The 21,149-nt window shown below is 37.6% G+C and overlaps 1 protein-coding gene across 2 annotated transcripts in view; it reads right to left on the reverse strand.

The window, feature by feature from the left end:
• Window positions 1-21,149, reverse strand: part of HTR7 (5-hydroxytryptamine receptor 7) — a 36,833-nt gene that overhangs the window by 11,569 nt on the left and 4,115 nt on the right. The gene's annotated exons all lie outside the window — the stretch shown is intronic.

A 21,149-nucleotide genomic window follows, 5' to 3' on the forward strand; every position in this document is an offset into this window, starting at 1 on the left:
AAGTTATAGAAAGTTTCTCTTAGATGGAATTAGATGGGTTTTTTTACACTTAACATTTTTACTTTGAAATTTGGTTTCTGTTCAACTGGAACTTAGCTATGAATTACCATTAACTTCTCAAATTATTCTTTTTTTTCCTCTTCCCAAAATAAAGAATTTTGAGAAAATCAGTGTGATTCACTTTGTTACTTGTAAAAGAAATGGTTTCAGAACAATATTTTGGTTTCAGGAAGTGCCAGTGTTTAGTTACAGAGTGAAGGTTTTAGAGGGTTACAAACAAGAAATATAGTAACATGCTTAAAAATATTTTGGGGGAGCATTTTTTTCTCTCTCTATTCACCTAGCAAATCAAATATGAGTATTTGCCTGGCTCTGCAGAACGCTGCATTGTTGATTTTACTGCAATGCAGTAAATTATGGCCAGTGCTGCTGCTTTATACAAGCACCCAGGTATGCTACAGTCCTGGAGGTAAAAAGAATCATCATTTCATGATCTGTTCTGATGAGTAACAACAATCTTCCTCAACAGTGTCACTGATTTTATATTACTTCTATGGCAAGTGTTACACAAAGGGAAGAACTGGTTTATTGTGCCTTATTCTCAACAGCACACATAAGTATTTTGCCAGTGAAGCTCTGCCTGGTGGGCTGTGAGATAGCAGTTATTAAGATTGTCTGGGATTAGAGCAGTGTAATACACGGACCACACTTTAAAAAGGCTGTTTCTTGTGCCTCTCACCATCAGCATTACTTGATAATCAGAACCAGCTCTGGTGGCCATGGGCATACTATAGAGTTCACAGAGATTTCTGTTTTACAGCATCATGACCAAAATGTTTGCACTCCCAAGGAGCCGAGAGTTTTCCAAGGCACTCCAAGATGTAGAAGGGCAAGGTTAATGCAAGGAAGTTTCAAATTTTAACTACCTAAGGGATACATTGTACTGCTTTAAGTAATGTAACTGCAGCAAGGCTAAGTTATTAGCTGCAGCCCTTCTGGGACAAGAGTCACACACACTTAAAATTTGTCTGAGAATAGCACGATTTAGCTACAAAACAGTTAAACACATCCTTTGTGCAGAAAGATTGCTTGTCATTTACAATGTGTTGTTTTAAAAAAATCTTTAAAAAGTTGGTCGACCTTCCTGAAGTATGTATTTTTCTAGCTATTACCCAGCTGGTCATTGCACAGTTATGAGGTGAGCTTTATTGTGTAGCTAAAAAAGTTTAACTGGATTTCTATAAAAATCAGATCTGTGGGCTGCATGCTCTGGATGCCTACTGATGCATTCTCATGCATCAAAATATAACAAAAAGAATTCATTAAATTAAAAGTATACTGAAAAGAATTAAAATTCGTTAGTTTTGCCCTGGCATCACTTTTTTGGAAGCTATCTGAGCTTCAAAACTGCTATTTGAAATTAAGATACATTAATTAACATAAAAATACACCAGCATCCTTTCTGCCTTATCCATTTTGCTAAATGCAGTATGATAGGGAAAAGAAGTCAGCAGACATAAATGAAAGAACTTTATCTTTTTATCTCTATATATGAAATACATTACCCTTAAAATTTACTTGCATCTTCAAAATAATGTAAATCACTACAGTTGTCTAATACAGTAGAGTCCAAGCCTTAATAGATTCATGAACTTCAAAAGTATTGTGTCAAATTCATTGAAAAAACATGCTTTGTAATGCTCAATTTTTAATTACTACCTTCCGGAAGGGGGAAAAAAAAAAAAAAAAAAAAAAAAAAGACATAAAAAGCTTAAAGGTAAATCAACTGTACTTAATATCTCATTCAAAAATATGTAATACCTTGAGGCCTTGCTGCTGGGAAAGAATAAAGTCAAATTCCCATTTCATGTATCTCAGCTATCCCCCATAAGAAAGAAGTGTGTCAGACTTGTTATTCTAAGATTTGTTTCTTTTACATGCCACAGATGTTCATTTTGATCTTGGTGGGGGAGAAACTGCACCTCAGTTCTCACTCGTAAAAGAAGGGCAATGCTATTTCCTATTCCTCCTCTGACTATATGGTTCTGCCAGACAGGGCATCTATCTATATTACACCCAGCACAGTGAGGACTATATCTAGGTTACTCCCCAAAAGTACAGTATTTCAAATGCATGGCTCTTATTTCTTATAAACTGGTCATGGCATTTTTCATCCAGCGTTGCCTGATGCTGCATGCAGAACACCAAAGTGCAGGATGCTACAGCAAATGACTGTCAGGCAACACTCTAAGAAGCACAATGTGTACTCCAGTCATGGTCCAGCTGCCTTTCCAGGAAGAAAGGCTGCTGGATGAGTGGAGAAAAATGAGGAGAACCTGGCACTAGTATCTAGTGGTTACAACAACAACAAAAAAGATGATGAGAACTTTTTTTTTTGTACCACATCACTGAAATTTGGAAAACAGCCCCTTGCTTGAAGAGCTCAAAATAAGAGCAGATAACATAGACCAAAAAGAAGGCAAATGGTGAGGGACGGAGTAAATTTCTTATTAAATGAATGTATGTAAACACACAAGCACATACCTATTATGGGTTGGCTTCTCATGATTTTTTCAGTGTCTCCTCTTTGCCATTGGAGGCACTGATGAAACTGGCTCCTGTGCTGCAGTCCCATTCAAGCATGAGGCACACTCAGGGTGCCCAGCTCTAAGGAGAAAAAATTATCCTTTGCAATCCTCTTTCTGGAGCTCTGTTCAAACGTAGGTGGGGGTAAAGAGCTCCCTCCTTCATGGGGTGCTATCGTCAGCTATCAAATGCAATTGCCATTTGCCATATTTACCCAAAGAACACCAACAATGGAAAAAGTCAATGAGTAAGTCCTTTCTTTCCTTTTGCTTAATCTGTCTCCCTGTGATCCAGTATTATTTCCCAGTACCTCTAAATTGTTACCATTTAATGACAGGCAATCATTAGAGACAATTTAATGTAAAACCATTATAACTGTATAGGACTGCTCCTGAGATCACTCAGTTTTTTCATTCTGGCTTTTTTGATACTGATGCTTTACAACAACACAGAATAGTTTTTACTTTACAGGGCTAAAAAAGTCTCCATCATTACTTGAACTGTAGATCACACAGGCATTTCTTATTACAGTATGCTTGATATATTACATGTTACAGCAAGTGTTAAGATATAACACATATGGAAAGTAAAATGGTATATGATAGAGGGAACAGACAGCTGCAGACTCGGGTGTCTGTTTCTGGCACAACATTTTGCTCTCTATGGCTCTTTGTATTTCCTCTTCACATTTATGTTTGTTTTAGCTATTTCCTTGTTGTGACAGCTGTCATACATTACTACTTGCACAGTGATTATCAAACTGGAAATTGGACTGCTAGTGTCCCATTAGATGTTACTACACTTAAAAATATGAAAGATTCAATAAGGTTTATTTTCTTGTGAATATATTTATTTCATTGTAATCTAGGAAATTTTGAAAGGTAGTTTGCTTTATCTGCACTACCGTGAAATGAGTTCACGTAGCCATCTACTAGAAGAACTTTTTGGGAAGATCTCTCTCCTCACCTTCACGTAAATAACTCTCCATTTGTGGTTGAATTGATTAGTAATGCTATAACAGAAGAAGATACCATTTTTTTCCCTAAGAAGAAAAAACCAGCAGTGACAGGTATGGTAGCATTTCAGGTTAACCAGGCATGACTATTGGTTTTTGTGTGTGTGGTGTGAACCTGATTATTTCAGCAGTAGAAAAACTTGCTTCCTTTTCTTTGTATTTTTTCCACAGGAAGCTAAACATAGCTGTAATATTTAAGCTGTAAAAATGGTGAATTCTTCATAGCTACACTGGAAACTTTGAGATGGGTCTAGCCCTCATACCTTTTGAATTATCCAGAAAGCAAACTGAGACTTAACAGCTACATCAGCTTCAACAATTGAAAGAAAATAGTAATAGGATGGTCCAATTTGGGATCCTGTGTCCAAAATCTTTCTTTATTACCTCTGCTATATGGCTAAAAGATAAAGAAGAAAAGTAAAAGGACTTGCTTCTTACTGTGAGCAAAGTCACAGAGTAATAGAAAATCTAACAGCTAAAAGCATTAGAACTTTTGAAGCACCCTGCCCAACCCAATAATAAATTAAATGCACTGTGACATCAGCACCAATTATGCCACTTCTGAAGCACACACATGTAATTCCTTTGTCTCTGGTCTCCCTGTACTTTATAGGCAGATGGCATTCCATTCATTAGTCCAAATTAGTTTATCAGAATTCACTGACCTGATCCAAGAGATGGTGATTCCAGAATCAGATTAGCATCTTTCACTGTCTGACTTTGCTTTTATGAAGCAGACTGGATTACTATGGAATAGAACTACAAACATGGTACTGGAAATGATAGATGTGTATTGTATCTATTTCTACTAGGAATCTCAATATATTGTTCTGTTATCACTTACCATTTGACTAGGAGTTGTGTTTAACCTGAGGTTCTTTCAGTTCTTCCTATTTCTGTATTTTAAAAGAGTCATAAAACTGTTTTATTTCAAAGACACAAAAATGCTTACTTCTTTGCTTTTGTGCTCTTTCTCTCATACAACACCTTTCTGGCTTCAATACATATCTCCTTGTGTTAGTTTCTTTGCCAACCCATAGCTATAGAATCCTGTCTAATGATTCACCTGTGATACCTTATTCTGAAAAATAATGCTGACCTACTGATCTTCCTTTGGTGGCTGTGATTCTCTCATGATTTTTCATAATTTTTCTGTTGAATTCAGTGCAACTTTAAGGGACACTTCACAAGAATAGGAACACAATGCCATTCTTAAAAGCTATTGAGTGTTCAGAAATATTCTCCCTAGTATAGTGATTGATCTAGGTTTCTTTCTTATACTTTGATACACTAAAAAGTAAATTAAATGTGAATGTAACAAGTTGAAGCAATGACCAAGTCTGTTATTTCTGTTACGGCTATGTCAAACCACCTAACAGAAATTGTTCTCTTCTTTTCAAGGATACTGTGTTTACACTAAGCAAGAGATGCTGTCCCACAGGCCTGCTTTTAAATAGAATAAGGTATACAAACTAATGAAGGAAATACTATTTCCATCGCATATTTAAGTAATTGAGATGGAAGTAAAGGGATAGAAACATAAAAAGACTTAAGTGCTAAGACATGAGCATTACAGTAGTGAAAAGTAACCTTGCTGATTATTGTATGACAGTATTGACACCTGCCTTTTGCAATACAGATTGGCCTCATAATCACATCATGGTAACTGCCAGTTTATTGTCTGGGAAGAGGAGGATATTTCAGTAAAATACATTTCTCCTTCCCAGAAGTGAACAAAGTTACTAATTTCATTGCGTATGTAACAGCTTTCAGAATATGAATTAGATCACTTTAAACTCTTACATTAAATATTGTGCAATGTTAGAGTGAGACAGCATAACTAACAAAATCAAACCATTACTCAGTGGAGAAAAAAAGGCTTTGTTCAACTAGTGCTGTTCACCATCTAGTCAAAAACTGCATCTTTTCTGTGTAGTGAACTAGTACTTAGTTTATTAAAAGTCTTAGCCCAGTGGCTGGCTTCCACACGTTAACTGCATTTGCTAGGAATGGTTAAAGCTCTACTTTGTCCTTCTTAGCTGATGCTGAATGTAGTAAAATGAAAGATCTTAAATGTATGTTTTGGTATCTATTGTTTTAGATGCTTATGCTTCATGCTTCATACAATTTCAACATTATTCTCCTTATTGAAACAGTGATAGTTTATTTTTGATGCTTGGAAGAAAGAAAATGAAATATTTGTTTTGCTTTCAGTGAGGTTAACACTTTCCATTATTCCCTTTCTTTCTCTTAATTAAATGTATTTCCTTAAATTCTCTACAAGAAGAAGACATTAGTTCCCACTGCTAGAGTGGGTACATATTGAATACAGTACTATACTTTTACTGTACACAGTAAATGTTCTGAATTGATTTTTCTTTTTCTCAGAAATCATTTTTGATGGAACTCATGAAGTGTAGGCTTTCCTGGTAGTGGGGGAGGATTAAGTCAATCAAAATTAAATATCTGTTCATTCTAAAGGAATGTAATTTGCATAGTAGAAGATTATGTTCTCCTCTCTTACATTTCTTTCAGTTTCTCTGTACTTTCATGGACTTTCTTTCTCTTATATTGCATAACTTTACAGCTTCATATTTTTCTTATTTATTTTAGCTCATTTTTCATTCTTTTATTTCACTCATTCTATTTTTACTTCACTTTCTTGCCCTTCCTTATTTCTATTTCTCTCTTAGCTCTGCATTTTTCCCTCTTCATTTTTGTCTGCTGATCCATCCCATAGATGGGGGATGTATTCTGCTCTCATTCTAAGAAATACATAAAAACTGGATTGCTAGAAAGAGCTGTGTAATCTCTTTCTGTTCTATTATCCTAGTCATAATTTCTGAAACTATATTCTTCTTTTCTTTCAGAACTTGGCAAATTTTTTTTACCTGTTCTCACCCTTTGCCTTTCATTTTCCTGCTGCATGACTGTCAAAGTATTTGTCAACAGTCACTGCCTTGTTCTTAGCTTCCTGACAAAACAGTTCAGTAGCCTTTGGTTTGCCACTGCAAATAATATGTTGTTTAGAAGAAAAGGTCCCAGCATGTAGTTGCTGATGTTTATCTTGTAACACTGCCTGAATGTTAGATAATATGTATTTTCTAGCCAATACTTTGCAATTACCCAAATAAATCTTTTCTATTATAAACTAAATACTCTTATTATTTGAAGAAACAGTACATGTATATTTTCCTTTCTTCTGTCTTCACCAATGATGTAAAAGTAGAAGACATAAGAAGAGAAATGGATTTCAGCCCACTCCGTCCTTCACCAGCCTAGATCTAGATGCATTTGAAAACTGAAAAGGTTTTGGCAACAAATATTTAGAATTGAGTTGCACGCTGTAATGGAAGACTTCCTATTTTTAAATTTTTTCAAAATGTCTGAACTCCAACTATGTAGTTTTCATCATCTCTGGTTTCCTGTATATAAGTGTGGTTTGCTTACTGAGTGCAATAGGATTAATCATATACAGAGCTCAAAAGTGCTTCTCATCCCACTTCTTCATAGATAATATATAACACTTCAAAAGCTCTCTAAATCTGGGCAAGTCACACATAGGAAGAATCCATTTTTCTTTATAACGTTCTACAATGTGCAAGCTTTAGGGAAAATAAAAAATAATGTCATGCTTTTCTAAAAGAAAATATAGGGGACACACTACCCACTTCTGCCCTTTTACCTCCCCATAGATTTGCAAGTTCCCTTTATTTTACATTTAAATTTTTTTGTGGAAGTAGTCAGAAGAGAGTCAAAAGGCTCTTCCTATTTTCTTTCTTCCTTTTCAAAGTAAAAAAATGTATTAATCAAAATACAGGATAAAGTACAATTCACAACACATATTGCTAACATTTCAGGAATATTCCCTAGAGAATGGGTTTCTTGGGATTTTTAAGCAATGTCTCACTTCACTGAAAAATTCTTCATGGAATTTATCATAGTATACACACAAACTGTTTCACAAGTGCAGAAGGCCAGGCCCTTGTACACCGTTAGAGCTTTATACACTATGGTATAATTTACACTAGTTATTAAGTCATTTTATCAATCAAAAAGAAAAAGGAAAAGCAAAATATCTTCAAAAATGGCTGTTTGTTGCTATTTCAGTAAGGTGATTTACATCAGAAAACTGTTTTGTTTAAAATTCACGTTTCAGTTTATTCCACCTCTAGTGCCTTTTTATTATTCCAAAATATTTTCGATTCATAGGAACAAATGTGGTGTGTTTGCATCACATCAACTGTTGTACCTGAGTATCTAATGACACGTAGAATGATGTCTGTCTTATGTGACTGTTTTTTCTCTTTATGTGTATGATGCTGTATCTAATTTTATTAAGTTATTACAAGATGCCTGGCCTCTTTTTGAGGGGGCTAAGAAGATATTTTGGCCTTCTGATTCTATCTGAGAAGACTAAGATAGGAAAAGCTTTGTTCTAGAAAAGAAAAGAGAAATCACTTTTTTTTTTTTCTGTCTGGTTGTGTTGCAATAGGAAAAGCTTTGTTCTAGAAAAGAAAAGAGAAATCACTTTTTTTTTTTTCTGTCTGGTTGTGTTGCAATGTTTGTTTGAGACTGGGTGTGCAGTAAACAAGTTCAGGCTGGAAGAAACCTAGGAAAGAGGTTTTATCTCATATGGCCTTTTGTACCATAGAGGAGAACTTGTTAAATATGAAAAGGGAAAATGAATCTGAGGATGACAAGGAAATGATTTGCCATGACTGGAGGGACGTGGTGCTAGCAGTGAGCTTGAGGAGCAGCAGAGGAGATCTTGGGCATGAACGCATATAGTTCAAAAGCTACTGAGAAGGGATGAGGCTTGACTTGAAATATTGCTTAATGGTGTTCCATAGAACTAAAGAGAGAAAAGGAGACAAAGATGTACTGGGAGTAACTTATGTTTGTCCTCCTGTTATCAATCTAGAGAATCTGAAACAGCAAGTGAATGGATTGGATGAAGGACTGGACCACTGGATGCTGGTAAGTCACTGGAGAAGAAATGACATAGCTCTATTCCTTCTTATTTACAATAAACTGCGGAGGAATGCTTTAGCACTGGAAGTCATCTTTATGATGGCCTTAGTTCCTGAGGAGTTAATCCCATGTTCTGATCCTGACTCCCAAGCAATTCTACCTCCTGTCCTGGTAATTACATGCTGTCAGAAGACAGGTATTAACCATGATCTTTTGCTGAATGCCTGTATGTTTAGAGGACCTAAAGCCTTAGATGATTAATTTGCTCATTGGCCTGAGCCACCTGTATAACTGCAGGTAAGGTTCAAGTCCCTGAACTTAATTTGATCCTATGGGCTAACCAGTATAGAAATACATGAGAGTTGGATTTCATCAGAATAACCCAAATTGCCCAGCTGATAGGCAGAAGCACTCCATACAGTTGATATTTGCTGACAGGAAAAGGTTTATTTGATGCTTTCCCTTTAAGCAAAGATGTGGTTTCTTGAAGCACCAGCTGAGATAAAATCCCTGCTCTTTTAACAGAGGCAGTTCCTGAACAAAAGAAAACAGAAGAATGGAAAAGAATACATTTTGCAGATTAGGAACTGGAAAATCCTAATTTTCCCCTTTTGGGTTACACCCATTTTACCCCTCTTGTCCCTCACACCTGAAGTGTTCTCAAAGCCAATGAAGATTTCAATTTTTTGTCAGTCTGCAGTACCTCTAACATATTATTTTTTTTCCCCCCTTATTTTCTCCAGAGAAGGTTTTAGTTCTCAAACTCACAATTTATTAACAGACCTCAGATCTCTCACCCTTCCATATCCTGACTGGTGGTGTCCTGTGGCAAAGATGAACACTCATGATTCCAGGCCAGCCTGCTGGCTTCTGCCAGGCCAGAGGAGACGTGCCAGGAGACAACCACCAGACATGCCTCAGTCTTGGGATCATCCTGTTCTGTGCAAGCATTCAGGTAGGCTGTAATAAAAATTGCAATGTGTTTTCTTTCAGTTGTGTACTATGCCAGACATCAGCACAAATATCCCTTAGCTGAGCCATGAGGCAAGCTGATAGCCCACAGGATCTATGTCTGTATTTTGGTCAATGTATGAGTCTACCAGCTGCTTCTGCTATGTGTGCGCAGTCACATACACCCACACACACAACAGATGACCCCTTTGTATCTGGCAGCAAGGTGGATCCCAGGATGTATGTGCTACAAACAAGTTGACTTCTGGCATTCTTCCCCTGTTTCAGCATGGATCCCCTCTCATGGGAGACAGTCCTCCACAAACCAGCTCTGACATGAGTCACTCCCACAGGTGTGTGGGTCACCCCCACGCATTGCAGTCCTCCCAGCACTGAATTACAAGAGCCTGGGCTTCTTCACATGAAGTCCCGGCTTTCTTCAGGCACAGTCATCTGCTCCAGCGTGGGGTCCCCCACAGGCTGCAGGTCGGCATCTGCTCCACCAGTGACCTCCAGGAGAGGCAGGGGGGCGGCCCTGCCATCTCACCATGGCATACATGGGAGTCTCTGCTCTGGCGCACCTCCCTGCCTTCTCCTTTTCTCCACTGACCTTGGTATTTGCACAGATGTCCTCCTTGCAACCCCTCCTCACATCTCCAACTCCTCCTCCCAGATTCCCCTTCTTAAATACATTACCACAGAGGCACAGTCACTGTTGATAATTGGCTCGGCCTTGGCCACAGGCAGGTTTGACTTGGAACAGAGTGAGCTTCGAGAGGTTCTCACAGGGGCCACTGCTGTAGTCCCCTCCCCTGCTACCAAAACCCCCGCCACTCACACAAACTCACGATAATGTAGCTGAGACAGCCTAGAGAGTTTCTCAGGACAAGTGGTGGAGACTCAGATTTGTGATGGGACACCAGGCCTTTAGATGGTTCTCAGGATGAGGAGGTTGACAAAACAGTACAGGGACGTCCAGTTCAACACCACAAAAACGCAGAACTCGCAAGTCCCTGCGCCCAGCTGAGCCCTCTGGCTGTTCCCTGGGACCACACTGGCATAAGACCTGGACCTCCTGTGCTCCTTGCTTTTTGCAGGAGAAAGACTAAACACACAGGGAGCTGCAGAGAGCTCTGCTCTGGGTGATCAGGGAACCTGAGTATAAGTGTTGCCCTGAGCATACCAGGCTGTCACTTTAGATGCAGCTTAAGTGGCCTGCCCAGAACCATAAAGTAAGTCTATAGACTCTGATCACTGAGTCATCACAAGCCAAGGTTGGTGCTTTAGTTGCATAACCAGGTTTTTCATGTTGCTTAAGATAAAAGATACCTTCAGCTAAAACGTGTGGGGGTTTGGTTTCAGAGCTATGAAAAACTGTCTCTCTTAAAAAGAAAACCCTCGTCAGACTCCCATAAAGTAGAAATGGCTAAGGTGATTTTCTCCAACTTCACTACATGAGTCACACTTGGATTGACACTAAACATCAGCTTAAAAGGAATTATTTTGAAAGTTATAATGGTGTTTCAAAATGAAAGCCTCCTACAACTTTAACTAGAAAATCATGACTGATGTCTTTAGTACAATTAAATGAAGCATTTCAGAAACTTCCACAGTATAAGTGATGAATGAAATGAAAAATCACAGCCCATTGAACTGATAATACCACTGTATTAAAACAAAATATCTTCAGGGAATAGATATTTAAATGTGCTGATATTTATGTCCCCTCTCTTCCCTCCTTGAATACAAACAATTTAAACATATCTCCAGACAAAGCACTTAAGGAACAACCCCCTCTAAATTGCTTCTTCCCTACTCCCCCTTCTTTCTCTTCCACTCTCTGAAGAGACAGGAAAAATACTGGAAGGACCTTGTCCAAATTCAACTCTTTGCTTCTCCATGACAGTAATTTTGCAAGAGCACTACAGAACACCTATATAGTCATTATGAGTGAATCTCAATACAGAACTAATCTACTTGGCCATTTTTGGCTTTGTCCATAGCTGTATTGGACTGAAGGCTTATCTGAATTTGTCAAAAATCACACAACGGTTTTGCTATGTTCCACTGGTTCGGGTATGTAAAAATTGTAAATGTTCACCTCAAGTTTCACTTTTTTGCCCAAGCTCAGCAGGAAAAAAACACCACTATATCAGTAAACTCTGTTAGATACACAGGAAAATCTAAGTCTAAAGCAAGTTTAATTAGAAGTCTTATTTCTAAAACTTTGGGACATGTAAAGCATCTTGTACAGTGTCTGCATAGAGTTTGGGTTTCTCTGTAATATTACCTGTGGAAATGTCGGCCAGAGGTAGCTGCTGTTCCTAGAAAGTGGGAATTGTGGGGTTTAATTTCACTTCTGTCCTGCAAAATATTTTTAAAATAACGTCACTGTAGTTCAGCAAAAAATATACTTTTCACTAATGTAATCCTCTTACAAAGGAACTCTCAATCCAAATAGGTCTGAAAATAGGAAGAAAACCTGCTAACAGAATAAAAGTGAGAAATGGCTACTTTGGGATTGTAAATAAGGTGCTGAAGCAACCAAAGCATCTAAGTAATTGTTTCATAAAAAAGTCTGAGATGAAAAAGAACACTGTATCTTCTCAAACACCAATATATTCTGGCTGCCTAACTTAGATCAGGGATGCTTTACTTGAGAATAGCAGCAAACAATGCAAAGAATGTTTTTAAGGCTGAGTCAACTAAAAAAACCCCAAACAACCAAACTACCCAAAACAGAAGGTAGGGAGTTTGTGATAAATTTCCAGAGTACTAGCAACTGTGTACAACTCTAGTCAAAGCACTAGAAGAATAAGCTACCTCTGTTCAAAGTCACATACTGACAGATATCTAGCAGTGCTGTGTGAAGAATTAAAAAAGCCATGCTGTGCTTCTAGGAAGCTTTAAAACTGGCCTTCATTCTGAATTTTATGAAGGAAAAATCCAAAGGTTTTTTTATTCTGCATTGACTGGTTATAAACACAATGGTGCACTGAACCCTGATTTTCACATACAAGCAAATGAACTGAACAAGCTTGTTCTGAAATATCAAAAGAGGACATCACCAGAAAATAACTCTAATTGTGTTACTTTAAATACTCTCTATCAAAATCATCTCCATTTCATAAAATATTTTGATAAGAAAACATCACATTCTGATCCCCAACAATCCCAGTAGTTTTTTAAAGATGCAGACTCTGGAGCTGCTTGTCCCCTGCCGTACTAAAAGCATGTCTTGCTTCCTAACATGAATAGGTCCTCTCACAGGAATAAATTATATCCTGTATTGGAAGGGGAGGCGGTGGGTTGGAGAGAGCACAGCATGAAGGGAAGATAGCAAGGAAGGAAAGCAGGAGGTTAGATCAAATTGTGTACCCTCAATTCAAGAACATTTCATAAAACTGCTATTCACAGTCCTTTCCAACAGAAGCTTCTGGAACAGGGACTTATGAGAAGATAACGAGGTGATTCCTTCCTTGTAACTTATGCAAATAGCTATCTATTTGCCATTTCTTGATATTTTAGTTGTATATTGTCTGCTCAGTATGTGGTACAGAATGGGGTTATCATGTCTCATCTCTTCCATGTCAGTGAATGTGAGGTCTACTGTAGCTACCACATCTCTCAACTATGTCATTTATTTCCTTGGCACTCATTTTAACTAACATATTTATTTACAGTATGCTTATACACCAGATCCCAAGTTCTCCTTTCACATGTAGTTTTCCTGCCTGCTGTAATTTTCCTCAGAAAATGTCTCATTCAGTGATATTTTGTAATTTAATTTCAATAAATAAATTGGTCAGATCAAGGTCTCCTCAATAAACTGGAAATAGAAAATTTGTAGGAATTTAATATTACTTTACAAATATTTCTTCCCCTTGAAATCACTCAGAATCCTTATATACACAGCCCTAGGTGCCCTTTAACTGAAGGAGAAGCTTGAATGGGAGAAACATCTAGTGATGAAAAATAACCACGGTAAAACCCAAATTGTGCTGTGTAAAACTGTATGTTCAGCCCTTCATAACCACAGTATTTAATAGTTCATTTGTCATAATATTTATTCATTTTTATTAGACAGTCTGGGAATGAAGAAAATAATGGCCAAATGGACACTACTTCTTTCTAGCTAACCCATCCTCCACTCTAATGAACTGTGAGTCTTCTGGGTCTTGCTCAGACCTGTCAGGCTGTGGTTCCATGTAGCTGGCTCTTTCCACCTTTCTGCTTCAGTAACATTTAATCTAAATCCAGAAGTCCATACTCCCCATTTCAGATGTCACCAGGTCTACTTTTGCAAAGGCAGCTCCAAGTAAGCTTAGACATTGATAGATAGGAAACCTGAAAAAAGGAGATCAGCCAGGATAATGTCCTCTTCGTCTTGTTGAATAAGGGCCTGCCCACAAGTTTCTGCTACAATATATTCTTCAGCAACATCTTTTGTAATTTTCCTCTCTAAAATCATGCAAAATCTACAACACTAAATATACTGAAAATATAGAACAAATTTCAACACAACACAAACTGCTACCACCAACTTCACAGGCATGAAAACACAGTACATCCAATCTACAGAATAAACCTTTTGCTTTTCTCCTGTCAAGAAGGGAGCTTCTGTTCCTTTTCCCCTGGGCTTTCTGCACAGAATGACAAAATTTGAGGCCAGATTCAAGTACTGTTTATTCACAAGTGACCATTTGTCTAGCTCAGGGTTTGGGGGGTAGGTCACAACTCTTTTACAATGCCTTTTTGTGTTCCCCAGAATATACATTTCCCCCAGTTATACCTTTATGTTAAAACAGAAGTCAATACAGCTGATGACAGACCATCTCCTCCTCCAAAATCTTTAAAGACAGCAGGATTTGGATTATCAAGAATCCAAGACATCTCTTCTCTGTTCATTTTATAGATGCTATACCACACATAAAAGCAGTAAAATAAGTGGGATCAGCAGAACGAAGCCCTTCTTCTTGTCTCTCAGTGAGTATGTCTTGGCTTTTCTCAGCAGCAAGTTGGCAACTCTAAGGTTCTTCTGAGACGTGGTGGCACCAACTTTGTGTGGATAAAGACTAAAATACCTAAGGTTTATTGCTGTGCCTACAGCTTCCAATAATATCAGTTCTCATTGCCAGGCTGACAACTTCAAACATGCATTTGAATTTAGGAGCAGAACTTTGGCATCAGGGCGGGATGAATCATCACGGCTAGCCTCTATACATCTCAGGCAGCTCACTGCAAACTGCAGGTGTTTGGGATATTTGATAAGGTGCTCCCTTCATTTCAACACATAGGCAGCAGTACAGAAGCTTCGTGTTAAGCAACAGGCTTTGGAAATGTTAAGCTCCTTCTTGTGTTGTTCAATTCACAGGCAAACAGTTTACTATGTTGTTCTGCAGTTATTTCTGAAAAAAATGAAGACTGTGTTCTGCTAAGGACCAAACTCATTTAGCAAAAATAACTTTTTAATATGGGACAATACACTCTTGAGAGACTACAATTGGTATTGTTGTTAAACCTTATTCTAAGAAGTAGGTCTCTGAATGCAGACTCATAAGGTAGAAGGGAAACTGCAGTACATAACAACGCAAAAATTAAGTCTTTAGAGCCAAAGCTGTACTATTTTTAGCATCAAAACATCTTATTAGATGATTAAAGAAAAGCTTTGCATCTTGTCAGCAGCTGTTTTGGGTCATGGGTATAAATCTTTCCAAGTAATTTGTGGCCAGACAACACACTCTGACTTTGTTCAGGGATTTAGTATTTCAACTATTCATTAAATGTTGACTTCTACAGCAAACAAACAAAATTTAACAATCCACATGGAGAACTGCTTACATAAAATTATGCTGACAAATGGTACTGTGTATCTGAAATATTTCATTACAATCACAACAGAATTTCATGGTTTCTATTCATGATGACAGTTACGTTGCAAATTCTACAACAACTTTAAGTAATAGCATATATTCCTTTTATCTGTGCTAATGCCTTCCATTTCCACCTTCTAATTTTTGTGATACTGCCAGTTTTTAAAAACCTGTTACCAGAGTAAATTTTCTAGGCTACTATACTTTGATTCAAAAAATTCTACATTTTCTATTATGGGAGAAGTTCTCTAACTAGTAAACAGACACTACTGACAACAGACTTGGCTTTTTTGCCGTTACCTTTTGTGCCCCTCTCTGGACATCTGCAAGCTGTATGTTGAAATACATTGTCCCTAGTCTCTAACACATCTCTCATGAAAAGCAAATGGTTTATAATAATGTACAAAAGAAAGCTCTGTATCTGTGGCTCAATTTAACTTGCAGCAGCAATAGGCCATATTTCTGATTGCAGGTACTTGTATGGCTGATGAGAAGTGATGATTCCAATGCTGACAAGGTTACTGATCAGTATTCTTCAGTGGGAGTGACAGTGGCACAGCTGCATGCCAGATTATTGGGAGGAGACCTCATGATGTGTCTGTCTAGATCTCCAATAACGAGCTCTCCCTAAAAGGCTAGAGAGTTTTCAACTCAAAAAAGGTCAAAGTTTGTTTAAATGAAAACTAGAAATTTGATCTGTTTAAATACAGAAAACTCATCACATGGTGAGTTAGAAGTAAAAAGGTTTGTATACAGTTCTCCTACAAAAACGGTGCCCTTGCAGGCAAGCCTTTGCTTCCAGTTCTGATTTTACCCAACTCAGTGAAGATCCAACAAACTGAGATACAAACAACTCTGCCCAGTCTCCCTTTATCCCTAAGCAGTTTTTCCACTACCATTAATACGTGGCAAGCTGCTGCTTGCTCCTCAACCTGCTACACTCTGTGGGACAAATAGCTCCCAATGTGAGAAAAGTGTTACCTTTCATATGGCTCTACCTCCACTTCCCACAGTCTCCTCAAAGAAATATAAAACACTGTAAACAAAAATGGATAACCAACTTTACTTGTGGTTATATTTTTAACTTATACTTCCACAAGCTAAAAAACTTGGTTTCAAGTTTTTGACAGTACCAAAAAAACACCCATTTCCTTGATATATATCAGGAAAAAGATTTGCTGCCAGCTTTTTCATCAAGACACAATGTACCTCTAAGAATAGACTTCACCCTCGTTTCTCCTTACTTTAAAAAAAGTTATTTTTGTAATGTCCCTCCTTGTTTTTGTGATTTGGTGGGGTTTTTTTTAAAAATAATCATGACCATTTTGCAGTGAAATAGCTGTGCACAATGATGTTAACCCCCATCAGAGGTCTCTTGTGCTAGCTCACAATCTGATAGCAGAGGCCATGATAAAGACAGAAGGAATATACTCAATACTGACTTGATTTCCCTGCACATTGCAGTTCTGCATGTTATTAGAACAGCTGGTACTATGAGAAATTTCATTCTTGTCTGTACATTACCCAAAAAACTTGTTTACTGTTAGAGGTGAATCACTATATGATTTGCATACATGCTAATATGTACAGAACCGCCCATACATATCAGATAATCTAGATGTTCTATATAAAGCCTCCTGAGTAAACAGCAAGGTACAAGAAAATCAAAGCTGCTGCACTCTTTAATTTTGTTATGTCCGTTCAAATGGAATAGAAACGAATTTTCCCTGTGACATATTTAATTACTGGAGTCTTTGGACAAAACTTAACCTTTGTAGTAAGATTTTGCTCAAAAAAATTAATCTGCTTTTTCTGTCTTCAGCATATATAGATATAGATATACTGTGAATCAATCCTTTAGAAATAGATGGCTATCCAGTACAACATAAAAAACTAGAACTTCTAAGCTTTCCAGCTGAAAGAAATTATACCCACCTTACAAACAGTACTGACCATTAGGATAAAACTGCAGTGAACATTGCTTTATGATGCTTGTGCTCTGTACACTCAGAACTTGTATTTTGCTCCCCAGTCTTTCTTGTATGACAACAACACCTTGGCAGACTCAACTGTTTCTCAAGCTCTTTTATGTTCATGCAAGACCTACAATGGCCAGCTCTTTCTTCAGATTTCCTAGTCCACAGAGGTTGTGTGATATATTGAGAGAGAAAAACAAAGAGGTGTTTGTAGCTGAAAGACAGTGCCATGTATCAACTGCAGATGAAATGGGATGTTCTGTTTCAAAAGTTGCCACAAATGTTTCCGGTAAAATGTTTCAGACTCAAAAATATTAAAAGTAATACCACATTTCTTTTAAAGAAATAAGATCTTCTCTGTATATAATTTACAGGGATATGGAAAATAATTCCATAAAATTCCATAAAATTCCAAGAATATTCCTTGGTTAATTTCTGTTCCTCTAAAAGGTTGTGAGAGCATACTGCAAGTGATATAGTAATCTTGTTTCACACACGGTATAATGACTACAAGTGCTCTGATTTCATTTTATGATACTCATTCAGTTCAAGAAAAATACTCTAGGAAAATATAGTTTGATACCACTGTACACAGGTTACACTATACCATCATGTCAGTATGATATCTATTTGACTTTTTGTGGTTTATATTAGTAGATATTGCAGAAAGCTCCCTTGAAAAGCTAGGAGAAGTGTTTCTCGAATTGTATTTTTCCTGTGAATCTTGAAGCAAAAAGCTTGCTTACAGAAACTATTTTTGTGACCTTGACAGGGAAAAACATCACTTTTTAAATGTCTTTGTCTAAAGAAAGCCCTGCTTGGCAGAAATGTGAATTAATGTTCCCTTACCTCTGACTATCAGGCTCCTTTGAAATGTCTGGATGAACCCCCAAGAATTACAGACCCCAAAATCACTTCTGAAAACTTATCCAGTGTTAAATCCTGGTAGGAGCAAACAGAAGATAGTTTCAAATGTGGGGGAAAAATGCAATATCCAACTTCAAGAAAAGGCATTCACGCAAATGTGGTGTAATTGCAAATCTCTTGCTACTGCCTGAACTATAATTCCCTATTTATGCATACCCTAGAACACTACCAATTGCAGTAACCTTTTCACTGCCACCTCGAGATTACCTTGCATCTCCGTGTTTCACAACTTCCTTTCAGTAACTCTAAAACACATCCAGTATATAACAACAGTAAAATAATCACAGATTTTCTTCTATAACGTCTTCTAGCTTCCCAAACTTTGTCAGCTTCTACTATACAGCCACAAGACACACCTACCAAACTTCAGTTCTTATGCCTGTTCCCACTGCAGAAGGATGAAATTTCCACTCAGTATGGTGGTAGAAGAACCCCCTTTACTCCTGAGTTAAGTCTTCACAAAACAATCCATCTGTTTGAAAAAATATCTTTTATTTGCTACCTCCCATCTTACTTATTGTGCATCTGGCAGTCTACTCATGAAGCATAATGTCTCTGCAAAGACATAACAAAACAATTCCTATGGCCAAGACCAGGTTACAGTGTAAAAGTAACTGCCTCTCTGGCAGGCTGTCTACATGACATGTGAAAAGATCCCTGAGGATGCCACAGAAAGGTATCTAAAGAAGTGTGATCATGTTAGTACAGCAAAGTGTCCCCTGTCTTTGTTTACTCTTTTGGAGCTGGCTCTCAGTGAGAGATATACATAGCACTGCCTTATACTACTTAATGCATCCAAGTTCCAATTCAACTTCTTCATCTCTGGATTGGGGAGAAAAAAATTATGTTGTACCTCTTTTCAATGTAAATAATAAAACAGAGGTTGCAGAAGTGTTTGGCAAGAAATTCTCTGCAAAAAGAAACTACAACTTGAGGAATATTCTTTAAGTGGACTAAATTAGAAAAACTACATGGAAAGAAATAAAAACAAATCTATTTTTTTCCACTAGTGTGTTAATGCTGTCTGTATCTTTCATAAGCTAGCCAAGTTATTTACAGACTCAGAATACAGCTGTTTATCAAGGTGAAAAGTGGAAAGAAGTGGAAAGAATGGCTCTTGGGATGGTGGTGGTGGTTAGGAATTAGCTGCCATATTGTTCCCAAAACTTTCTTCTGCAATACAGACCTTAATTACAGTAACTCCATCACACACTTTTCCTATAATTCTTTTCAGGTTTTTCCTGATTCCTCAGTTATTTCTGTGTAAATATATATAATGAACAAAATCTCGGGGGGGGGGGGGGGGGGGGGCACTGCTGGTGGGTGCCTATATTTATTCTAGATTCAGAATGTATTACATACAGGATTTTTTCATATCTGTCTCCACATATATTCTATATGTGTTTTCTGAAGGAAATGAGCAGGGCTTGCAGAAGAGACTGCAGCCTTTTCCAGCTGTGGCCTGAAGGCAGAAGAGTTTCATAACAAATGGGAAGCCACTCAGCACTCTTAGGTGCCATTAGGCTTCAGAAATCACTGACAAGGTTTTCAGGTCACGAAATCAGTTCTGGATGTAGGTAGAAATTAGACCCCTGGATTCTCTTGAAAGTGCTTAAATCTTTATTTAAATTTAGTCCCAAGTTCTTCCTGTGAGGCACTCTGAGGCCCTTTCAGTTCCCAGACATGCACCAGGGATGATGGAAATGGGGGAGCTTTTAGGGACTGACACATTCTAAGCACTCATATTTACCTGGAGTATGGCAAGAGGTACCAAACACTGAGGGAGAGAGAACTGATCCTTGTAGCAGGATCAACAAAAAGGCCCACTTTGGTATCGTTTGCATACAAATTATAAATCCTCATCAATTTAATGTAAGTCTGGAATACTCATGAATTGCTGGCTAAAATACAGACTGGAAAAGTTCCCCCAAAAGTGTTTCATTACTTGTGTGGGTGTGGGGAAAGTGTTATAATTCATCAACTGTATCTGAGTAGTTATGTTACTTTATCACTTTCTAAGCCAAAGAGCTATTTTTAAATTGAATTTAAAACTGCTACCCATGCAGTTATCCAGTGGATACTCTCCAAAACAGGATTTCTGTAGCTGTCTTGGGTCAGAGGAACATGATGAATCAGCATGCAAACATCACCAGTTTAAATTCAATTAATTCCCTTTATATGTTCATTCACCCACTAAGATGTGGATTGCATCGGTCCCTCATAATTCACTCCCAGTGTTTGCACCCTTAAATATAAAAGAATCTAAATATGGTATAATTTAGTTAATTCAGAACCAGAAAAGTGGAGCCTTAGGAGAAAAAACAAACAAACAAACACACTAATAAGAAATGCTTAAAGGAGGCTACTATTCCCTGGGGCACAATTACCCTGCCAAGGTGTCTCGGTAACTTCTACCTTTCTCCAGAGCTACCCCTCATGTCATGGATGGCAAGTACAGTGAAGGTAATATTGATTATCTGGGTAGCAACCTGTCTTGCCTGTTTAATCCTTATGAAATTTGAAAAGGCAGAAATACTCTTGTCTCTCCATCACATCTGTTTTGGTTCTGACAGACCTGCCTGTAAGCAGATAGCCTTCTTCCAAAGCAGGGGCTTAAATAAGATAGATACCTCAAAAATAACATGATTATCTCAGGTCACTCTGATTAAGATCTATGAAGGTTTTCATGTTGTGAAATAAAAGGAAAGATATAATCTAAAGAAAAGCTTAATAGTCCAAATCTTGGTACCGTTAAGGACATTATCTCACAATCTCTACAAATTTAGTTCTTTGTGCATAATAAAATTATTTTTTCAGACTATCTTCTTTCTTGTGTGCCCTGTACAA

This window comes from Athene noctua, chromosome 5 (genome assembly GCF_965140245.1).
Source record: "Athene noctua chromosome 5, bAthNoc1.hap1.1, whole genome shotgun sequence".
Lineage (NCBI taxonomy): Eukaryota > Metazoa > Chordata > Aves > Strigiformes > Strigidae > Athene > Athene noctua.